The sequence below is a fragment of the Heptranchias perlo genome, chromosome 37, assembly GCF_035084215.1.
Source record: "Heptranchias perlo isolate sHepPer1 chromosome 37, sHepPer1.hap1, whole genome shotgun sequence".
Lineage (NCBI taxonomy): Eukaryota > Metazoa > Chordata > Chondrichthyes > Hexanchiformes > Hexanchidae > Heptranchias > Heptranchias perlo.
This window is the reverse complement of record NC_090361.1, coordinates 14,422,569-14,445,607: the sequence shown is the minus strand read 5'-3', so window position 1 is coordinate 14,445,607 and position 23,039 is coordinate 14,422,569.

Below are 23,039 nucleotides of genomic sequence, written 5' to 3'. Positions count from 1 at the left end.
GTCTGTCAGCGTGTTTATTAATTGCTCCCAAACCACCAAACCTATTAAACATGTCTAAAGAATCTTCCACACAGACTGGTGGAGTCACCAGAGGAACTGCGCTTTGATGGGGGTCTGGTCTATTGTGGATGCCGGGGGGCGATTGAAATTTTCAAGACTGCGATCAATAGATCTTTGTTGCTAAGGCTTTCCAGATCAGCCAAGGCCTAATGGAATGGCGGAACAGGCTCAAGGGGCTGAATAGCCTACTCCTGCTCCTATCTGCTTCCGATGTTGACTGCTTTCACATTGGTGTCATTTTCTTACACACGGCCACCTCTCTCCACCCCACCCACCCCGCCACTGTTCACAACCTGCTGCTTCTCCCTTTTGGCACGCGCACTGTATGAAGCTGCCTCACAGATTGGCGCGACCCTTGACAAGAAATGTGCACGAACTCACTCCCTCTCTTTCTGCAGGTGGAGCTGCCTCACATCAATCGGGAGAGCAGCAGAACCAGAGGAGGGTCAGCCTCCAACCACGCCCTCACCTCGAGGGAGGAGGAAGCCATGGACCATCACTGGAGCAGGCAGGCCGAGGAGCGAGGCTGTCTGCCCATCACTTGTACCTCTTCTCTTTCCTCGAACAAGCTGGTCCAGACTGCCCCGGAAGCAGTCGCGATGCACAGTCTGCAGCTGTGCCCTCTCAGGCCCGAGCTCCTTGAGGTCGCCAATCACCTGTGTCTCAAGGGCCCTTATCTGAGCATCAGCAGCCTCCCACCAGCCATGTTGATGTCCCCACCATCATTATATTGCTAGTTGTGTCAGTGCCCCTAGCATCTCCTTTTAATAAGTGGCAGGACGCGGCCTCTGAGCTGAATAACTCCTCGCTTTAAATACCGTGGGACCTCAAGTTCATCCTAAATCAAAAGCAAAATACTACGGATGCTGGAAATCTGAAATAAAAACAGAAAATGCTGGAGAAGCTCAGCAAGTCAGGCAGCATCTGTGGAGAAAGAAACAGAGTTAAAGTTTCAGGTCGAAGACCTTTCGTCAGAACTGGAAGATGTTAAAAGAGTTAAAGTTTTTAAGCAAGAACAGAGCCACGGAAAGAGGGGAGGGGGGAGGAAAGGACAAAATGTAAGGTCTGTGATAGGGTGGAGGGCACGAGTGATTAAATGACAAAAGGGATGATGGTGCAAGGCAAGGAGGGTGGTAATGGGACAGGTTAAGAAACAAAAGATTGATCAGGAGTAGCTGTAAATGGCAGCAGCAGAACCATTACCAGCACCTGCTGACCGATAAAATGGGAGCAGTGTTTTATGATCTGAAGTTATTGAAATCAATGTTGAGTCCGGAAGGTTGTAAAATGCCTGAACGAAAGATGAGGTGCTGTTCCTCGAGCTTCCGTTGAGCTTCATTGGAACAGTGTAAGAGGTCGAGGACAGAGAGGTCAGAGTAGGAGTGGGAAGGGGAATTAAAATGGCAAGTGACCGGCAGGTCAGGGTCACGCTTGTGGACAGAGCGAAGGTGTTCAGCAAAGCGATCTCTCAATCTGCGTTTAGTCTCCTCAATGTAGAGGAGACCGCATTGTGAGCAGCGGATACAGAATACTAAATTGAAAGAACATAAGAAATACGAGCAGGAGTCGGCCATCCAGCCCCTCGAGCCTGCTCCGCCATTCAATAAGATCATGGCTGATCTTCTACCTCAACACCATTTTCCTGCACTATCTCCATATCCCTTTAATATCTAGAAATCTTTCGGTCTCTGTTTTGAATGTACTCAATGACTGAGCCTCCACAGCCCTCTGGGGTAGAGAATTCCAAAGACTCACCACCCTCTGAGTGAAGAAATTTCTCCTCATCTCAGTCCTAAATGGCCTACCCCTTATTCTGAGACTGTGACCCTTGGGTCTAGACTCCCCAGCCAGGGAAACACCCTCCCTGCATCTACCCTGTTGAGCCCTATAAGAATTTTGTATGTTTCAATGAGATCACCTCTCATTCTTCTAAACTCTAGAGAATACAGGCCTAGTCTACTCAATCTCTCCTCATACGACAATCCCGCCATCCCAGGAATCAGTCTGGTGAACCTTCGTTGCACTCCCTCTGTGGCAAGTATATCCTTTCTTAGGTAAGGAGACAAAAATTGTACATAATACTCCAGGTGCAGTCTCACCAAGGCCCTATATAATTGCAGTAAGACATCTTTACTCCTGTACTCAAATCCTCTTGTAATAAAGGCCAACATACCATTTGCCTTCCTAATTGCTTGTTGCACCTGCATGTTAGCTTTCAGTGACTCATGTATAAGGACAAGAAGTACAAGTAAACTGCTGTTTCACCCGGAAGGAGTGTTTGGGGTCCTGTACAGTGGGAAGAGAGGAGGTGAAGGGGCAGGTGTTGCATCTCCTGCACTCGCAAGGGAAGGTGCCGTGGATAGGAGAGCAGGTGTTGGGGATGATGGAAGAGTGCACCAGGGTGTCGTGGAGGGAATGGTCCCTTCGGAATGCTGAAAGGGGAGGGGAGGGGAAGATGTGTTTGGTGGTGGGATCGGGCTGGAGGTGACGGAAATGGCGAAGGATGATACGTTGAATGTGGAGGCTGGTGGGGTGGAAGGTGAAGACAAGGGAAACCCTTTCGTGGCTCTGGGAGGGAAGGGAAGGGGTGCCGGAAATGGAATGGACACTGTCGAGGACCCTGTCAACTACAGTGAAGGGGAATCCTCGGTTGAGGAAAAAGGAAGACATATCGGAAGCACTGGTGCGGGAGGTGGCATCATCAGAACAGATGCAACGGAGACGGAGAAACTGGGAGAAGGGAATAGAATCCTCACAGGAAGCGGGGTGGGAGGAAATATAATGAAGGTAGCTGTGGGAGTCGGTGGGCTTATAGTAGATATTGGTTGACAGCCTAGCCCCAGAAATGGAGATAGAGAAGGCGAGGAAGGGAAGAGTCGGAGATGGACCATGTGAAGGCGAGGGAAGGGTGGAAATTGGAAGCAAAGTTGATGAAAATTTCCAGTTCGGGGCGAGAGCAGGAAACGGCACCGATACAGTCATCAGTGTACCGGAAAAAGAGGTGAGGGGGGGACCTGAGTAGGACTGGAAGAAGGAATGTCCCACAAAAAGGCAGGCAGAGCTAGGACCCATACGGGTTCCCATAGCGACACCTTTTATTTGGAGGAAGTGAGTGGAGTCAAAGGAGAAGTTATTCAATGTAAGAGAAAGTTCAGCCAGGTGGAGGAGGGTGGTGGTGGATGGAGACTGGTTGGGCCTCCGTTCAAGGAAGAAGCGGAGGGCCCACAGGCCGTCCTGGTGGGGGATGGAGGTGTAGAGAGACCGGACGTCCATGGTGAAAAGGAGACGGTTAGAGCCAGGGAAACTGGAAACTGTTAAAGTGGCGGAGGGCATCGGAAGAGTCGTGGATGTAGATTGGAAGAGACTGGACAAGGGGAGAAAAAATAGAGTCAAGATAGGAGGAAATACGTTCCTGGGGCAAGAACAGGCTGAATCGATGGGTTGCCCTGAACCAGGGCAGTCCTGTGGATCTTGGGGAGGAGGTAGAAGCAGGCTGTGCTGGGGTGGGGGACTATGAGATTGGAGGCCATGGAGGGAAGATCTTTAGAGGAGATGTGGTCAGTGACGGTCTGGGAAACTATGGCTCGATGTTCGGCGGTGGGGTCATGGTGCAGGGGGAGGTAGGAGGAGGTGTCGGAGAGTTGGCGTTCAGCCTCCGCAAGGTAGCGGTCTGTGGACCACACAACAACAGCGCCGCCCTTGTCAGGCACGGCCCGGAGCCCCAAACACTCCTTCCAGGTGAAACAGCAGTTTACTTGTACTTCTTTCAAATTAGTGTACTGTATCCGCTGCACACAACGCGGCCTCCTCTACATTGGAGAGACCAAACGCAGACTGGGTGATCACTTTCCTAAACTCCTCCGCTCTGTCCGCAAGCGTGACCCTGACCTGCCGGTCACTTGCCATTTTAATTCCCCTTCCCAATCCTACCCTGACCTCTCTGTCCTCGGCCTCTTACTCTTCCGATGAAGCTCAACGTAAGCTCGAGGAGCAGCACCTCATCTTTTGTTTAGGCACTTTACAACCTTCCGGACTCAACATTGATTTCAATAACGTCAGATCATAACCACTGCTCCCGTTTTTTCAGTCAACTAGTGCTGGTAATGGTTCTGCTGCTGCCATTTACAGCTACTCCTGATCAATCTTTTGTTTCTTAACCTGTCCCATTCCCACCCTCCTTGCCTTGCACCATCATCCCTTTTGTCATTTAATCACTCGTGCCCTCTACCAATCACAGACCTCTCTTTTGTCCTTTCCTCCCCTCTTTCCCTGGCTCTGTTCTTGCTTAAAAACTTTATCTCTTTAACATATTCCAGTTCTGACGAAAGGTCTTCGACCTGAAACGATAACTCTGTTTCTTTCTCCACGGATGCTGCCTGATTTGCTGAGCTTCTCCAACATTTTCTGTTTTTATTTCAAGTTAATTCGACACGGCTGTATATTATCTAGAACCTGAATGCAGTAAAACTGTTTAATGACCAGAAACACAGGGTTTGGCACAGTATCACTAAAAGGGCTGTCACTTCAGTGGATTTAAGAGCTTACAATTATGCATCTTGCTGAACATTGACTTTCGAACGCTGAGATTTAGTGAGTGAGTGAAGTGTGCTGGAGATGGGACACAGTGGAATCTAACCAGTTCTTGATGAGCTGAGCATACTGAACACTTGTCCTAATGAGCTGTAAACGGACACTACTCACATTACAGCTTGTCTCAAGGTCAACCGTGCTCTTGAAGAGTGACTACTCGATAGTTTGCATTTCAACATCTCAATCTATTTCTTAACGTAAATGGGAATTGCAGCTTGAAATGAGACAGTGTAAGGCCGGACAAAATTCGGGGTTTTTTTTTCTGTGTGTTGTTGATAGAACTCTCATCTGACTGGGGTGCAACAATCAGCAAATAGACTAGTTCACCGGACCGGAATGCAGCCAATGGGAAGACTAATACGAACAACGGCGGACAGGAAAAGACCCTCTGCTCCATCCCGCCCATCCCACACAACTATGATGCCTTGTTCTTCACAATATGTAGACTCCTCACCCCACCAGAAACCATGTGATCTCCTGGGAGAGGCGAGAAACCAAATAAGAACGCAGGCCAATTTGGGGGCAAAAAAATCTGGAAAATTCCGTTTTGGACCCCCCTAAAAATGAACAAAACTAGTCCAGGAGACCACTCTGGCTCTGATAAATAAATACATTACCTACCTCTTGTATGAGGTGACCTCCGCCCCAGCCAGAAACAGGTCCAGCTCTCGCTTGAAGGAATTCATATAATCGGCATCCACCGCACGAGCCAGCAGCCTGTTCCAGAGGTCCACTATTCTCTGCTCACTGGGTACATTGTGGGTACAAGTGTAGCAACATCACAAGCCTGATTCATTGCGCTGTAAGTCTGAGGTTTACTCTACTTTGTGTAATGCTGTTGCGGCTACTCCGTTGGTGACTGTACAGAACGTGAGGATCGAACTTCCACAGCGATTCTCCTGATCGTCCACTGTAGATTCAACGGAAGATCCACGAAAACCCCAGAGAAACGGCAGCCGATTGGGAGAACCACTGGGAAATTCATGGCGATAATGTTTCTGTACGTCCCACTCCAGAGACTTGAGCACACAATCCAGGCTGACACACCCAGTGCCAGTACTGTGGGAGTGCTGTACTGTCGGAGGTAGCATCTTTCAGAGGAGACGTTAAACTGAGGCCCCGTCTGCCCTCTCAGGTGGATGTATTTCGAAGAAGAGCAGGCGAGTTCTCCCCGATGCCCTGGCCAATATTTATCCCTAAACCAACATCACTAAAACATATTGGGCGCTAAATTGGGCCGTGTAGCACCCGTTGTTTTGGCGCTACACAGCCTCGCCGACATCTAAGATGGCGTCTTGGATGCGCACGCATGTTTCCTGCGTGACGTGCGCCAGATGCCATCTTGGTATAGGAGTTTGCACAGGCGCAGATAACGAACGCTGGAATCATGTAAAGTAAGGAGAAAATGGCTTCAATCAATGTGAAAAGCTGATGTAAAGTGATAGACACCATTTTGGGACTTAACGCTCAACTCAATGCACAGTCTTAACCCCGACCATCTGAACGTGTCTTAGAGTGCCTGGTGGACCCCCCCACCGGTGCTATTTGAAGGGACCATGCAAGATTTACAGGTTAGTGGTTGGATTATTGCCTCTGGCTGCTGAGACATTTGTAACCATTTTTGGAGGTTTCCTAGACTTCAGTACTAGGACGTGGGGACATAGCCCAACATTTAGAGCCAGGACGTGCAGGAGTGAAGTTAGGAAATGCTTCCACACGCAAAGGGTGGGAGTCTTTTGGAACACTCTTCTGCAGACGGCAGTTGATGCTAGCTCACTTGTGAATGTTAAATCTGAGATTGATAGATTTCTGTGAACCAAGGGTGTTAAGGGATATGGGGCTAAGGTGGGTATATGGAGTTAGGTCACAGGTCCACCATGATCTCACTGAATGGTGGAACAGGCTCGAGGGGCTAAATGCCACTGCTACTTGCTGCCTCTTGATATGCGCCACCTTCTCCTGCAAGAAAGCGAGGCGTGTGCCTGGGTGATGTGCCTGTCATGGTTGAATAGCTGCCAGTTTGTGTGGTCTGTGAGTTGTGGGTGGGCGGCTTGAAACAGTGGTAATGTGTAAGGGCGGGAGGAAGCATCTGATGGGAAGAGTTGAGTACTGATGGAAAGAGTTTATTGGTATGTGGGGGATGGGGGGTGTAGGAAACATAGGAAGGAAACAGGAATATAGGAACAGGAGTAGGCCATTCAGCCCCTCATGCCTGCTCCGCCATTTGATAAGATCAAGGTCCTAGTACTGAAGTATAGGAAACCTCCAAAAATGGTTACAAATGTCTCAGCAGCCAGAGGCAATAATCCAACCACTAACCTGTAAATCTTGCATGGCTGATCTGTGATCTAACTCCATATACCTGCCTTTGGCCCATATCCCTTAATACCTTTGGTTGCCAAAAAGCTATCTATCTCAGATTTAAATTTAAAAATTGAGCTAGTATCAATTGCCGTCTGCGGGTGTAGTGCATGGTGCAGTTGATAGGAGACGTCACTTGACAGTTGACCTCATTCACCTTGCCTACTCATGTCAAAGCATTGAACTTCTTCCTGCACTGCGTCCATGTTCATGATGCTGTGCGCCTGGCATTGACTTCGTCCCCCGCTGCCTCCCACTGCCTTTTGAGTATTTGGAGGGCCTCTTGCCCCCACCCCCACTGCGGATATAGGATGTCCTTCCTTCTGTCCTCCTCTTGCACCCAAGCTCTCTAGTGCATCAGCAGAGAACCTTGGTACATGCACTCTCAGATCGGCAGATTGCTAAAGTCTGGTGTGCAGCTTGGAGGATGTGGGATTTAGTAATGTGCAATCTTTATTCAATGTTTTAACATAACTTATCAGTGTGTAAATGTAGGGATGGGATCTGCATCTGTGTTTTACATGTGCAATGTCTGATCTCTGTTCAAACTCCATGTAGACAGTAGACTGTTATTTTCAGCAAATAACAGGTACCAGCTACCTTTAAGAGAGTTCGAAGAAACATCTTCCCTTTAAGAGATGGCGCTCCCTCTGGTGGTGGAAAGTGCGAATTGCAGTCATTCCAGGTGCAAGGCCAGGAAAGGAACGCCAATTGCAGGGAAGTGCTCCCTTGGGACCAAACTTGCGTCTTGCCTGCGCAGGGACCGCCAGGCGCGGGGTGTTAGCGCATCGTGCTAACATCGCCCAGAACGGACCCGTAACCAACTTTTCCCCCATTATCTGGCCGTTATCACATTGCTGTTGGTGGGATCTTGCTGCGCGCAAATTGGCAGCTGCGTTTCCTACATTACAACAGTGGTGACAATTCAAAAATACTTCATTGGCTGAAAAGCGCTTTGGGACGTCCTGAGGTGGTGAATGGCGTCTCCAACCGCCTCACGCGGTCAAACAGTTTCTTAGTCCCCATCTCCAATATTTTTATTATTAATAAACAAAAGTGTTCAGGGAATGTGAAATATAATATAATCGGAATGTCCCTATGATTTTTCTCCCGGGTTTGCTCCCAGCTGTGTCGAGGAGATCTGTCTTCAATTACTGGAAACTCCACGATGATGATGGAGGTTTGGCGACCGTAAGCAAAACATGTCATTAAACACCAGGAAATATAACAATGGAAGCAATCAGTAAGGGGAATTGAAGCAAAGCATTGCATCTGTGTGGGGCACCTGACTTCCAGGTTTGATTTTTCTGCCTCAATTAGGCAGTAATTACCAAATACATAATAGAGGCTCAAGCTAATTCAGGCCCAGGCTGCCAACCTGGCCTTCTAGGGGAGAAAAACTACTTCCAAGGGTTGACAGTTGTATCAGCCGTGGCTTAGTAGTAGCACTCCTACCTCTCACTCAGAAGGTTGAGGGTTAGGAACATAGGAACAGGAGTAGGCCATTCAGCCTCTTGAGCCTGGTCCGCCATTCTATTAGATCATGGCCGATCTGTATCTTAACTCCACCTTGGTTCTGTAACTCTTAATACCCTTGCCTAACAAAAATCTATCAATCTCTGCTTTGAAATTTTCAATTGACCTCCAGCCTCAAAAGTGTTTTAGGGGGAGAGAGTTCCAGATTTCCACTCCCCTTTGTGTGAAGAAGTGCTTCCTGACATCAGCCCTGAATGGCCTAGCTCTAAATTTCAAGTTCCACTCCAGAGAGTTGAGCATATATCCACTGAAGTGCAGTAGTGAGGGAGTGCTCTACTGTCTTTAAGGATGTGATGTTAAACCACCCTCTGCCTGCTGAGGTGGATGTGAAAGATCCTAAGGTACTATTTGAAGAACAGCAAGGGAATTGGATAAAGGGGAACCAATGGATGCAGTATATTTCGAGTTCCAAAAGGCATTCGATAAGGTGCCACATAAAAGATTACTGCACAAGATAAGAGCTCATGGTGTTGGTGGTAATATACTGGCATGGATAGAGGGTTGGCCAACTAACAGAAAACAAAGAGTCGGGATGAAAGGGTCATTTTCAAAAGGCAATCTGTAACTAGTGGGGTGCCGCAGGGATCAGTGCTGGGGCCTCAACTATTTACAATATATATCAATGACTTGGATGAAGGAACAGAGTGTCTTGTGGCCAGATTTGCTGATGATACAACGATAGGTGAAAAAGCAAGTTGCGATGAGGACACAAAGTGTCTGCAAAGGGATATTGGCAGGTTAAGAGAATGGGCAAAAATTTGGCAGATGGAATATAATGTGGGAAAATGTGAAGTCATCCACTTTGGGAGGAAAAATAAAAAAGCAAAATATTATTTAAATGGAGAAATATTACAAAATGCTGCGGTACAGAGGGATCTGGGTGTCCTCGTACATGAAACACAAAAAGCCAACATACAGGTGCAGCAAGCAATGTCTTATGAGGAAAGATTGAACAGGTTGGGTCTATACTCATTGGAGTTTAGAAGAATGAGAGGAGATCTTGTTTAAACATACAAGATTCTGAGGGGACTCGATAGGGTAGATGCTGAGAGGATGTTACCCCTCATGGGGGAATCTAAAACTAGGGGGCTTAGTCTCAGAATAAGGGGTCGCCCGTTTAAGACAGAAATGAGGAGGAATTTATTTTCCCAGAGGGTCGTGAATCTTTGGAATACTTTACCCCAAAAAGCTGTGGAGGCTGAGTCATTGAATACATTCAAGGCTGAGTTAGACAAAATTTTGATCAGCAAGGGAGTCAAAGGATATGGGGAAAGGGCGGGAAAGTGGAGTTGAGGTAAAAATCAGATCAGCCATGATCTCATCAAATGGCGGAGCAGGCTTGAGGGGCCGAATGGCCGACTCCTGCTCCTATCTCTTACGGTCTTATGGAATTCTCTCCGGTGTTCTGGCCAACATTTATCACTAGAACAGATTGTTTGGTCATTTATCTCAATGCTGGTTGTGGGACCTTGCTGTGCACAAATTGGCTGCTGCGTTTTCCTACATCGCACTTCAAAATGCTTCATTAGCTGTGAACCGCTTTGGGGCAAAGAGGTTGTGAAAGGTGCTATATAAATGCAAGTTCTCTAACAACACCATCTGGGCAATGATCAGCATATGAATAAACATTTTGGCCCTGAATCTCACAGCGAGAACCCCTGCAGAATTTATTCAGAACAGGTTAATTTATTTTATTCCAAAGTTGTCCCTACCACAGATGTTTAAACTAACTAGCCTGTAATTATCCAGATTAGCTCTATCTCCCTTTTTGAAAATGAATATTACATTGGCCACTTTCCAGTCCTCTGTCACACATCCACTCTCAATACAGCCTGAAATATAATAAGTTATAAATCTTACTTCCACCAATAAAATGGCGCCTGAAACCAATAGCACGAAACTTTTAGAGCCGTTTGATTGATCGGTTTCTGTTATTTGCTAGTCCAGGATTTGCCAGGTTTCAGAAAAAAAGGGGCCATTCCTACTGCTTTCTCCTTTCTCATTTTTGTATTTACCTGTATTTGATTTGCTCACGTTTAATCAAATTGGTGACTTAACGGAGAAGGAGGGAGTTATTCCTCTTCTCAGACAGGTATGACTGTGAGGAATGATACCAGGGCTTAACGGGTTAAATTAAGAGGGCAGGTTGCATAAACTTGGTTACTCTTCCCTTGAGTTTAGAAGGTTGAAGGGTGATCTAATCTTTAAACTGATAGATGAAGGGAAACTATTATCTCTGGTGGGGAATCAAGAAGAAAGACGCACAATCTTCAAATTAGAGCTGGGTCATTTAGGAGTGAAATCAGGAAGCACCACAAAGGGGAGTGGAAATCTGGAATCCTCTCCCCCAAAACGCTGTGGATGCTGGGGGACTGTTGAAATTTCCAATCAATAGATTTTTGCCAGGTAAGGGTATCAATGGGTAAGTGGAGTTGAGGCATGGATCAGCCATGATCTAACCGAATGGCGGAACAGGCTCGAGGGGCTGAATGGCCTACTGCTGGTCCTGTGATGGTGCCGACTTGACTGATGCTTCTCTTTTTGATAGGATGGAGTAGTTGTATGGTCAGAGAACTCCTCTACTCTTCTTTGTCAAGCGACATCCACCTGAGAGGCCAGATGTCTTAACGTCTCGGTTTAACGTCTCATCTGAAAGACGGCACCTCTGACAGTGCGGCACTCCCTCAATACTACACTGTGAGTGTCAGCCTAGATTTTGTGCTCAAGTCTCTGGAGTGGGACTATGAACCCACAACTTCCGACTCGGAGGCGAGAGTGCTATCCATAACTTTCTCTGTGGGACCCTTGTGCCAAACGGTAATACTGGTAACTCCACCAGAACTACTGCGGGGCGTACTTGTTAAAGGAGAAAGTGCCCCGCAGTAGTTCTGGTGGAGTTACCGTTTGGCACAAGGGTCCCACAGAGATAATAACTAGAATGATTTTTTAAAATTGATATTCATATTTTCATTTTGAGTGGATTAATTGCAAGGCCCCTCTTTGGCAGGGTTTGCTCTTTCCTGCCTCTCTACGAGGGTCTCGTGGGTTTTCCCTGCTTATGGCTTGTTTCTCCTGAAGGTGCTTGTGACTTTTTAATCCTCTCCAGATGCCTTCCAGTTGCCAGCCAAGTGCCTCCGTAGCACCAGCGTCAGATTCCAGCTCACGTCAAGCAGGCAGGATCGGAAACATTCCACAGGGACGTAGCCCATGGCCCCGGGCAAACAGATCATTCTTTGCAAACTCACTCAGCAACGTACTTGTGCACAATGTCACGCACTCGCCAGCTCACTCTTACTGAGGGCTCGGGAAGGGGAAGGGGGCGTCGCTTCTGTCTCCTGGCGACATCGGCACAATAGGTTGGCACCTGCTCAAATCACAACCCCCTTCCTCCCCCTCACCGCCCCCCCCCCCCAGCCTCTGATTAGAAAAGGAAATGGCTACCCGCAAACAAGTGGGAGACGATGGGCGCAAAGTGCGGGCTGTCACTTCCCTCTGTTGCCGGCTGCGTCAGTGCAATGACAGGTTTTAATTGTCAGTGTTGGTTTGGCAGTAAATCACTCAGGCAGGTGTTGCTCTTAATGAGGAGTCTATACAGATGACCCCTGCAGTGCAGGCTGGCACTGAATGCAAACAGCGAGACAAAATACCTCATTTTCTCTTAATTACAAGTTTATTGAACAAGCTTGGCCTGCAGCTCTGGGCAACACGAGACTCAACAACAACAACTTACATTATATAGCGCCTTCAACACAGTAAAACGTCCCAAGGCGCTTCACAGGAGCGATTATCAGACAAAATTTGACACCGAGCCACATAAGGAGATATTAGGAGAGGTGACCAAAAGCTTGGTCAAAGAGGTAGGTTTTAAGGAGCAATGGAGGAGAGAGAGGCGGAGAGATTTAGGGAGGGAATTCCAGAGCTTAGAGCCTAGGCAGCTGAAGGCACGGCCACCAATGGTGGGCAAAGAGAGTGGGGGATGCACAAGAGGCCAGAGTTGGAGGAGCGCAGAGTTCCCAGAGGGTTGTAGGGCTGGAGGAGATTTCAGAGATAGGGAGGGGCGAGGTCATGAACACGAGGATGAGAATTTTAAATTCAAGGCATTCCTGGACCGGGAGCCAATTTGGTCAGCGAGCACAGGGGTGATGGGTGAATGGGACTTGGTGCGAGTTAGGATACGGGCAGCAGAGTTTTGGATGAGCTTAAGTTTATGGGTGCAAGGAGGGAGGCCAGACAGGAGAGCATTGGAATAGTTGAGTCTGGAGGTGACAAAAGCACAAATGAGGGTTTCACCAGCAGATGGGCAGGTGGGAGCGCAGACGGGTGAAGTTACGGACATGGAAGTAGGCGGTCTTGGTGATGGAGAGGATACACAACTAGGGGAACACAAGAACTCACCAGACTGACACTGTAATATCCTCACTGTAGTATCCCTACTATAGTATCCCCAATATAGTAACCCTACTGTAGTATCCCCAATATAGTATCCCTACTATAGTATCCCGACTGTAGTATCCCCACTATAATATTCGCATTATAGGATCCCCACTGTAGTATCCCCACTATAGTATCCTCACTATAATATCCTCATTATAGTATCCCTTCTGTAGTATCCCCACTATAGTATCCTTACTAGTATCCCCACTGTAGTATCCCCACTATAGTATCCTCATTATAGAATCCTGTCTATAGTATCCTCACTGTTAATCCCTACTGTAATATCCTCAGTGTAGTATCCCTATCATAGTATCCCCACTATAGTATGCTCACTGTAGTATCCTGTCTATAGTAACCTGTCTATAGTATCCTCACTGTAGAATCCTTACTGTAGTATCCTCACTATAGTATCCCGATTGTAGTATCCCTACTGTAATATCCCTACCTTAGTATCCCCACTATAGTATCCTCAATATAGTATCCTGTCTATTGTATCTCCACTGTAGCATCCTCACTGTTATATCCTCACTATAGTATCCTTATTGTTGTATCCTCACTCTTGTACAGGAACAGAATTGTGCACAGTACTCCAGGTGGGGCCTGATGATCAGTTCCCTGGACTAATGCTCTCTCCCTCTGCCTGTACACCTCAGATCTTTCTTTGTTTTCTTTATGTAGATATTAAAGATCCCATGGCACTATTTGAGGAACAGCAGGGAATTCTCCCTGTGTCTTGGTCAATATTTATCCTCAATCAATACCACCAAAAACAGATTATTTGCTTATTTATTTTTATTCTTTCTTGGGATGTGGGCGTCGCTGGCAAGGCTGGCATTTATTGCCCATCCCTAGTTGTCTTTGAGAAGGTGGTGGTGGGCCTTCTTCTTGAACCGCTGCAGCCTGCGTGGTGAAAGTGCTCCCACAGTGCTGTTAGGGAGGGAGTTCCTGGATTTTGTCTCAGCGACGATGAAGGAATGGTCGATATATGTCCAAGTCGGGATGGTGTGCGATTCGGAGAGGAACTAGGAGGTGATGGTGCTCCCGTGCATCTGCTGCCCTTCTCCTTCTAGGTGGTGGAGGTTGCGGTTTTGGGTGGTGCTGCTGAATAGGCCTTGGCGAGTTGCTGCAGCGCATATTGTAGATAGTACACATTGCAGCCGTGGTGCGCTGGTGGGGGATTGGTATTTAGGCTAACGGGATGGAGTGGATGTAGTGCTTTGTCCTGGATGGTGTTGAGTATTGAAAACAGATTATCTGGTTATTCATCCAATTTATGATTATGGGACCTTGCTGAGCGCAAATTGGATGCTGCATTTGCCCATATAACATTGTGAGAGGAGCCTTTGACCCCATATCTATATCACTCTGCACTAGTTAGTGCAGAAGCCCCACCCATGGCTGAAACAGTTGAGAGAACATCGACAGCCTTCATACCTGATGCGCTACCAACACGGCTGAGCTATTGTCTGTCGTAGTGACTGCCCAAGGATTTTGTGGTTATGAGGTATCAGGGATTAATTTGCAATGGGAAATATTACCCACAGGGGGTAATTGTAACTTTGGGCGATGGTATAAAGCAGGCGATATCGAATTAACCACCCATTGTGCACCACGCCTGATTCTCCTTTCTACTGTAGTCATTGCAAGAGAAAATCGGATGGGGCTTATAAAGGGCGGCCAATTTAATATCACTCATTATGGCTCTTTTGCCATAGCCCTGCAAATTTTTCCCTTTCAAGTATTTATCCAATTCCCTTTTGAAAGTTACTATTGAATCTGCTTCCACCGCCCTTCCAGGCAGCGCATTCCAGATCATAACAACTCGCAGCGTAAAAACAATTCCTCCTCATTTTCCCACTGGATTTTTTGCCAATTATCTTAAATCTGTGTCCTCTGGTTAACAATCCTCTGCAATAGACAGACTGGATGCAGGGAGGATGTTTCCCCTGGCTGGGGGGGTGGGTCCAGAACGAGGGGTCACAGTGTCAGGATTCGGGGTGGGACATTTAGGACTGAGATGAGGAGAAATGTCCTCACTCAGAGGGTGGTGAACCTGTGGAATTCTCTACCACAGAAGGCTGTGGAGGCCAAGTCACTGAATATATTTAAGAAGAAGATAGATAGATTTCTAGACACAAAAGGCATCAAGGGGTATGGGGAGAGAGCGGGAATATGGTATTGAGATAGAGGATCAGCCATCATCATATTGAATGGCGGAGCAGGCTCGAAGGGCTGAATGGCCTACTCCTGCTCCTATTTTCTATATTTCTACGTTTCTATGCAGGAATAGTAGATTCATTGGTTGTGATCTTCCAAAATTCCCTAGATTCTAGAATTGTCCCAGCGGATTGGAAGGTAGCAAATGTAACCCCACTATTCAAGAAAGGAGGGAGAGAGAAAACAAGGAACTACAGGCCAGTTAGCCTGACATCAGTGATCGGGAAAATGCTGGAATCCATTATTAAGGAAGTGGTACAGGGCACTTAGAAAATCAGTATGTGATTAGGCAGAATCAACATGGTTTTATGAAAGGGAAGTTGTGTTTGACAAATTTATTAGAGTTTTTTGAGGATGTAACTAACGGGGTAGATAAAGGGGAACCAGTGGATGTCGTATATTTGGATTTTCAAAAGGCATTCAATAAGGTGCCATATTAAACATTGTTATGCAAGATAAGGGCTCATGGGGTTGGGGGTAATATATTAGCATGGATTGAGGATTGGTTAACGGACCGAAAACAGAGAGTAGGGATAAATGGGTCATTTTCAGGTTGGCAGGCTGTAACTGGTGGGGTGCCGCAAGGATCAGTGCTTGGGCCTCAGCTATTTACAATCCATATTAATGACTTAGATGAAGGGACCAAGTGTAATGTATCCAAGTTTGCTGACGATTCAAAGCTAAGTGGGAAAGTAAGCTGTGAAGATTCGGCAAAGGGGTATAGAAAGGTTAAGTGAGTGGGCAAGAAGGTGGCAGATGGAATATAATGTGGGGAAATGTGAAGTTATTCACTTTGGTAGGTAGAATAGAAAAGAATATTTTTTAAATGGTGAGAAACTATTAAATGTTGGTGTAAGGGGGTTGGAGTACAAGAGTAAGGAAGTCTTGTTGCAATTGTACAGGGCTTTGGTGAGACCTCATCTGGAGTACTGTGTACAGTTTTGGTCTCCTTACCTAAGGAAGGATATACTTGCCTTAGAGGGGGTGCAACGAAGGTTCACTAGATTGATTCCTGGGATGAGAGGGTTGTCCTATGAGGAGAGATTGAGTAGAATGGGACTATACTGTCTGAAGTTTAGAAGAATGAGAGGTGATCTCATTGAAACATATAAGATTCTGAGGGGGCTTGACAGGGTGGATGCTGAGAGGTTGTTTCCCATGCTGGAGAGTCTAGAACTAGGGGACATAGTCTCAGGATAAGGGGTCGGCCATTTGAGACTGAGATGAGGAGGAATTTCTTCACTCAGAGGATTGTGAATCTTTGGCATTCTCTATCCCAGAGGGCTGTGGATGCTGAGTCGTTGAGTATATTCAAGGCTGAGATCGATAGTTTTTTGGACTCTAGGGGAATCAAGGAATATGGGAATTCAGCAGGAAAGTGGAGTTGAGGTCGAAGATCAGCCATGATCTGATTGAATGGCGGAGCAGGCTCGAGGGCTGTATGGCCTATTCCTGCTCCTATTTCTTATGGACTTATGGTCCTCCTGCCACTGGAAACAGTTTCTCCCTATCTAATCTAACTGAAGTTCCTCATACCCAGTACCATTCTGGTAAATTTCCTCTGTACCCTCTTCAAGGCCTTGACATCCTTCCTAAGGTGTGGTGCTGTACTCCAGCTAGGGTCTAACCAGTGATTCATAAAGGTTCAGCATAGCTTCCTTGCTTTTCTACTTTCTGCCTCTATTTATAAAGCTAAGGATCCATATGCTTTTTTATTAGCTATGTCAAAGATTTGTGTATGTGAACCCCCAGGTCTGTCTGTTCCTGTACCCCCTTTAAAAGTGTACCATTTAGTTCATATTGCCTGTCCTCATTCTTCCTACCAAAATGCATCATTTCACACTTCTCTGCTTTAAATTTTATCTGCCACGTGTCTGCTCCTTTCACCAGTCCGTTTATGTCCTCCTGAAGTCTGTTACTATCCTCCTCACTGTTCACTACATTTCCAAGCTTTGTGTCATCTTCAAACTTTGAAATTATAAACCCATATATGCCCCCTCCCCCATACCCTAGTCCAGGTCATTAATATATATCAAAAAGAGCAATGGTCTTAATTAGGACCCCTGGCGGACACCACTGTAAACTTCCCTCCAGTCTGAAAAACAACCGTTCACCACTACTGTCTGCTTTCTGTCCCTTAGTCAATTTTGTATCCATGCAGCCATTGCCCCTTTAATTCCATCAGCTTTGATTTTGGTAACAAGTCTATTATGTGGTACTTTATCAAAGGCCTGCTGAAAGTCCATATACACATCAACCGCACTACTCTCATCAACTCTCTCCGTTATTTCATTGAAGAACTCAATCAAGTTTGTCAGATGTGATTTGCCTTTGAAAAATCCATGTTAGCTCTCATTTATTAACCTTTGTTCTTCCAAGTGACAATTAATTTTGTCCTGGATTATGGTCTTTGGATGTTTCCCACCACCGACGTTAGGCTGACTGGCATGTAGTTACCTGGTTTATCTCTTTTCCCTTTTTTTGAACAACCCTCCGGTCCTCTGGCATCACTCCCATATCCAAGGAGGATTGGAAGATTGTGACCAGAGCCACAATCGCGGGCCACTAATCTATTTCCACCCCTACTTCCCTCAGCAACCCAGGATGCATCCCATCCGGACCAGGTGACTTTACTACTTTGCGCACTGCCAACTTCTTAAGTACCTCCTCTTCATCTATTTTTATCCTATCCAATTTCTTTAGCCCCTCCTCCTTTACTGTGACATTGGCAGCATCCCCTTCTTTAGTGAAGACAGATGCAAAGTATTGGTTTAGACCTCGGCTATGCCCTCTGCCTCCACAAGATTTATTTTTTGGTCCCTTAATCGGCCCACCTATGCCCTTTGACTATCCTTTTGTTTATGAACTACTTTAGTGTTGTTTTCACATGGGCCGCTAATCTATTCTCATACTCTCTCTTTGCCCCTCTCATTTCCTTTTTCCGTTCCCCTCTGCACTTTCTGTATTCAACTTGATTCTCTACTGTGTTTTGAACCTGATATTTATCAAAAGCCTCCTTTTTCTGTTTCATTTTAATCCCATTGTCTTTAGCCTGGCAGGGGCTCGATGGGCCGAATGGCCCCCTTCTTTGTTGTATCCATTCAATGATTCTATGATTCTAGTCATCCAGGGAGCTCCATCTTAGGATGCCCTTCCTTTATCCCTCATAGGAATGTGTCCAGTCTGAATCCGAACTATCCCATCTTTAAGGCCTCCCATTGCTCATTTATTGTTTTACCTGTCAATCTTTGTTCCATTTCCATTATAAATAGAGACATAGAGTACAAAAGTATGGAAGTCATGATGAACCTTGGTTCGGCCACTACTGGAGTATTGTGTCCAGTTCTGGACACCGCACTTTAGGAAAGATGTGACCGCCTTAGGAAGAGTGCAGAAGAGATTTACTAGAATGATTCCAGGGATGAGGGACTTTAGTTATGTGGATAGACTGGAGAAGCTGGGGTTGTTCTCCTTGGAACGGAGACGGTTGCGAGGAGATTTGATAGAGGTATTCAAAATCATGAAGGGTCTAGACAGAGTAGATAGAGAGAAACTGTTCCCATTGGCGGAAGGGTCAAGATCCAGAGGACATAGATTTAAGGCGATTGGCAAAAGAAACAAAGGTGACATGAGGAAAAACTTTTTTATACAGCGAGTGGTTAGGATCTGGAATGCACTGCCCGAGGGGGTGGTGGAGGCAGATTCAATCATGGTCTTCAAAAGGGAACTGGATAAGTACTTGAAAGAAAAAAAATTGCAGGGCTACGGGGATAGGGCGGGGGAGTGGGACTAGCTGGATTGCTCTTGCATAGAGCCGGCGCGGACTCGATGGGCCTCCTTCCGTGCTGTAACCTTTCTATGATTCTATGATTCCACCAGGGCCAGAACCATTTTCAACTCAATAAAATTGGCCCTCCTCCAGTTGAGTATCTTCACTGTTGATTTTTCCTTCTCCTTTTCCATAACTACTATAAACCTAATGATATTGTGATCACTGTTTCCCAAATGCTCCCCCACTGAAACATGCTCTCCCTGCCCCACTTCATTCCCCAGAACTAGATCCACCACTGCTTCCTTCCTCGTTGGGCTGGAAACATACTGATGAAGAAAGTTGTCTTGTACACATTTCTGGAATTCCTCGCCCTCCTTGCAGTTTACACTGTTTTTTCCCAGTCTACATTAGGATAATTGAAGTCCCCCTTTATCATTACTCTGTTGTTTTTGCATCTTTCTGAAATTTGGTTGAAGGGTTGCTCCTCCATCTCCTTCCCACTATTTGGTGGTCTATAGTATACACCCACCAGCGTAACAGCTCCTGTTCTGCTTCTTGACTCTAACCAAATAATTCTGTCTCAAATCCCTCAAGCACATCATCCCTTCCCAGGGCTGTAACAGTATATTTGATCAATGCTGCCACCCTCCTCCTTTTATCCCATCCCTATCCCTCCTGAACACATTGTAGCCAGGAATGTTAAGTTCCCATTCCTGCCCTTGTTTGAGCCAGTTATTGACATTCGGAATTACCCAATGTTAAAATTAACCCCTTTGTGTCAACAGCTCAAAAATTAATTAAAAATTGCTTCAGGGCAAGGATTGGCAGTTTGATATTTTAATATGTGTGGATTAACGGATCAGATAAATTGGTTAATTCAAAGACTCTGATTGCTGAACCATTAAAGCAAGATGATATCCTGACATTATACTTTTCCCCACAAGGTGTGTGTATTCCCTTATGCTGTCTGATTGCCTGCTAACTTCAAACACACAATTGTGTCTTGAAAGGACTCCCAGAGCATAGAAATAGAGCTGTGATTACTCAGTTTTAGTGCTGTCTGGAGATCTGAAGTCTGTAAATTAGAAATCTGCATCATCCATGTACAACTCTGCATCGTGAAGGTCTACGAAAGACCATTTCATGCAAAACCCCCGTTGTTTATTACGCTGTGTAAGGAATGCATTCTGAAAAGGGACTTTAGTGCACTGATTCTTTTTTTACTATTTGAAGTAAGGTACTCACAGGCCTGTGACAACAACTTCTGTGCGTTTCAGCCCATGATTTTCACTTTAATGGAGGGGACAATCTTGGGCTGGCGAGCAGAGAACAATCAAGAACTCCGTGTCCAGCCATTGCGAACTATTCTACTTGGAAATCAAGCTATTGGTTTTAACGTGTCTGCATTGGTCTGATAGCGTGGAGTTTTCTACCTTTTGAAAGGAGTGAGAATGTGATGGGCAATGCACGTGATCTGCAGCAGGCAGTTTCACAATAAAAAGATCATTGTTAATATTATGACACACTAACTCAGACTCGACATACAGTTCATGGGAGACTCGGTTTACTTATGGAAAGCAGCTATTTAGCTGTGATCACAAGACAAATGTATTGGGAGCAAACCTGAACTGTAAAACCTCCCTCCCCGGACCCCCAAACACACACCAGCACATGACAAACCAACTCCAGTACACACTAGCACACGGCAAACCAGCACACACCAGCGCACGGCAAACCAGCACACGGCAAACCAGCACACATCAGCGCATGGCAAACTAACTCCAGTACACACCAGCACACGGCAAACCAGCATACGGCAAACCAGCACACGGCAAACCAGCACACACCAGCGCATGGCAAACTAACTCCAGTACACACCAGCACACGGCAAACCAGCACACATCAGCACTCACTCCAACACGTCGTAATGAATTCATCCATGTCAACATGGATTCTAGCACACGCCAACACCAACTCCAGAGAGCAGCACCACATGCCAACACTGACCCCAGCACCAACTCTAGCACACTCAAACTCTAGCACACTCAAACTCTAGCACCAACTCCAGCACAGGCCAGCACTCACTCTACCAGATGCCAGCACTGTTGCCGACACATGCTATACAAACTCCTTGGGATAGATCTTGGCTTTGCGTAATAGTGTAAGACGGGCGATAGTGAGTCGGTAGCCAGTTTTACATCTCTCGTCATTTTTATTTCCATTGACTTCAATCGGTGGGGGGAAATGTAAAACGGGCTGTCAATTCACTATCACCCGTTTTACACTGAGTCAAAATCTACGCCCTGGTCAGTGTACAATGCAGGTGGTTATATCACTGTGTAACTTACAATATTTAAAAGATGCAAGTACAGGGCCTGCACTTCACTCCTTTTACATATTGCTGAGTAATGCCCCTGGTGCAGGAATAGTTCAGATCCCCGGTGGGATTCTGCGATTGAACAAAGTTGCAGGCTTTTTAAAAAAAGTTGATTCAGAAACAGCTAGTTCCAATTCTTTTTTAATGAAAGTTATACAATTGGGATGAGAGGGTTGTCCTGGAACAGGCCACATTCGAGTACCAGGTCCAAAACTCCATTATAACACACCCTGGACAGCCGACACTGTGAAAAACCACCAGTGTTATGTGGTCAGCGGCCAAACCAGGGCCAGCGGAACCGTCTCAGCCCCGGACCTATTACACCGGCTACATTCAAAGTGCAGTGGTCCCATCATGAGGCAGAAAGCACAACAGATCGGGACAAAGGAAACCAGGGAAACGCCAAGAGCAGTAAAGGAGAAGCTGCAAGTTTAACAAAGTAAACAGTACCAGGACAGAATCAGAGAGGATAGGAAGATAGAATCGTAGAACCTTACAGCACAGGAGGAGGCCATTTGGCCCATCGTGTCTGTGCCGGCTCTTTGAAAGAGCTATCCAATTAGACCCACTGCCTCGGTCTTTCCCCATAGCCCTGCAAATTTTTCTTTTTCAAGTATTTATCCAATTCCCTTTTGAAAGTTACTGTTGAATCTGCTTCCACCGCCCTTCCAGATCGTAACAACTCGCTGCATAAAAAAAATTCTCCTCATCTCCCCCCTGGTTCTTTTGCCAATTACCTTAAATCCGTGTCCTCTGGTCACCGACCCTTCTGCCAGTGGAAACGGCACTCCTTATTTACTCCATGAAAACCCATCATGATTTTGAGCACCTCAATTAAATAATCCCCTTAACCTTCTCTGCTCTCAGGAGAACAATCCCAGCTTCTCCAGTCTCTCCACAGGATGATGGGCTCTAGTGAGGAAAGGAGTATCTAAGGACTGAGGCAGAGTCCATAGACACAGGAAATAAAAGATTAACTCAAACCAAGAGCACACCATGAGAACTCAGGTCTGGAAATTATACAGCACGACGAACAGGGAGACAAAGAAACGAGGACGAACTGGAAATTCAGCAAGAGCCTGTGTAGGACACCTGTACTGAGAGGATTCTTCCTCAGCCCATGTGTACGTGCAGTGTGCAACACTCTGTTGTGAATCAGGGGCAGAGATTGCTGCCAAACAGATCATAAAAATTAGAGCTGGGCCATTCAGGAGCCAAATCAGGAAGAATATTTTCACACAAAGGGTGGCAGAAATTTGGAACTCCCCCAAAAGGCTGTGGATGCTGGGGGACAATTGGTGCTGTCAAGTCTGGGGTCGATGGATTTTTGTTAGGTCGGGGTATCGAGGGATATGGAGCAAAGGCGGGTAAACGGAGCTGAGGTGCAGATCAGCCATGTTCTAATAGAATGGCGGAACAGGCTCGAGGGGCTGAATGGACGACTCCTGCTCCTAGAGAAACATCCACCAGGACATGATGAGAGGTCCTGTGTGGAAAAGCAACGTTAAAAACTCGGCAAGAGGGCTAAAACAAAAAAGAGCAACTTCTGTTTTTTTTTGCTCGTTGCCCAATCTCTGGACACTATGCTCCCCCCGCACCCCACCCATCCCTACAATGCCCACGGAGCGGGATGTGTTATAAGTGATTAGCATGCGGTGGGCTGTCTTGGGGCTCCCTTGCCGGGAGAGTCAG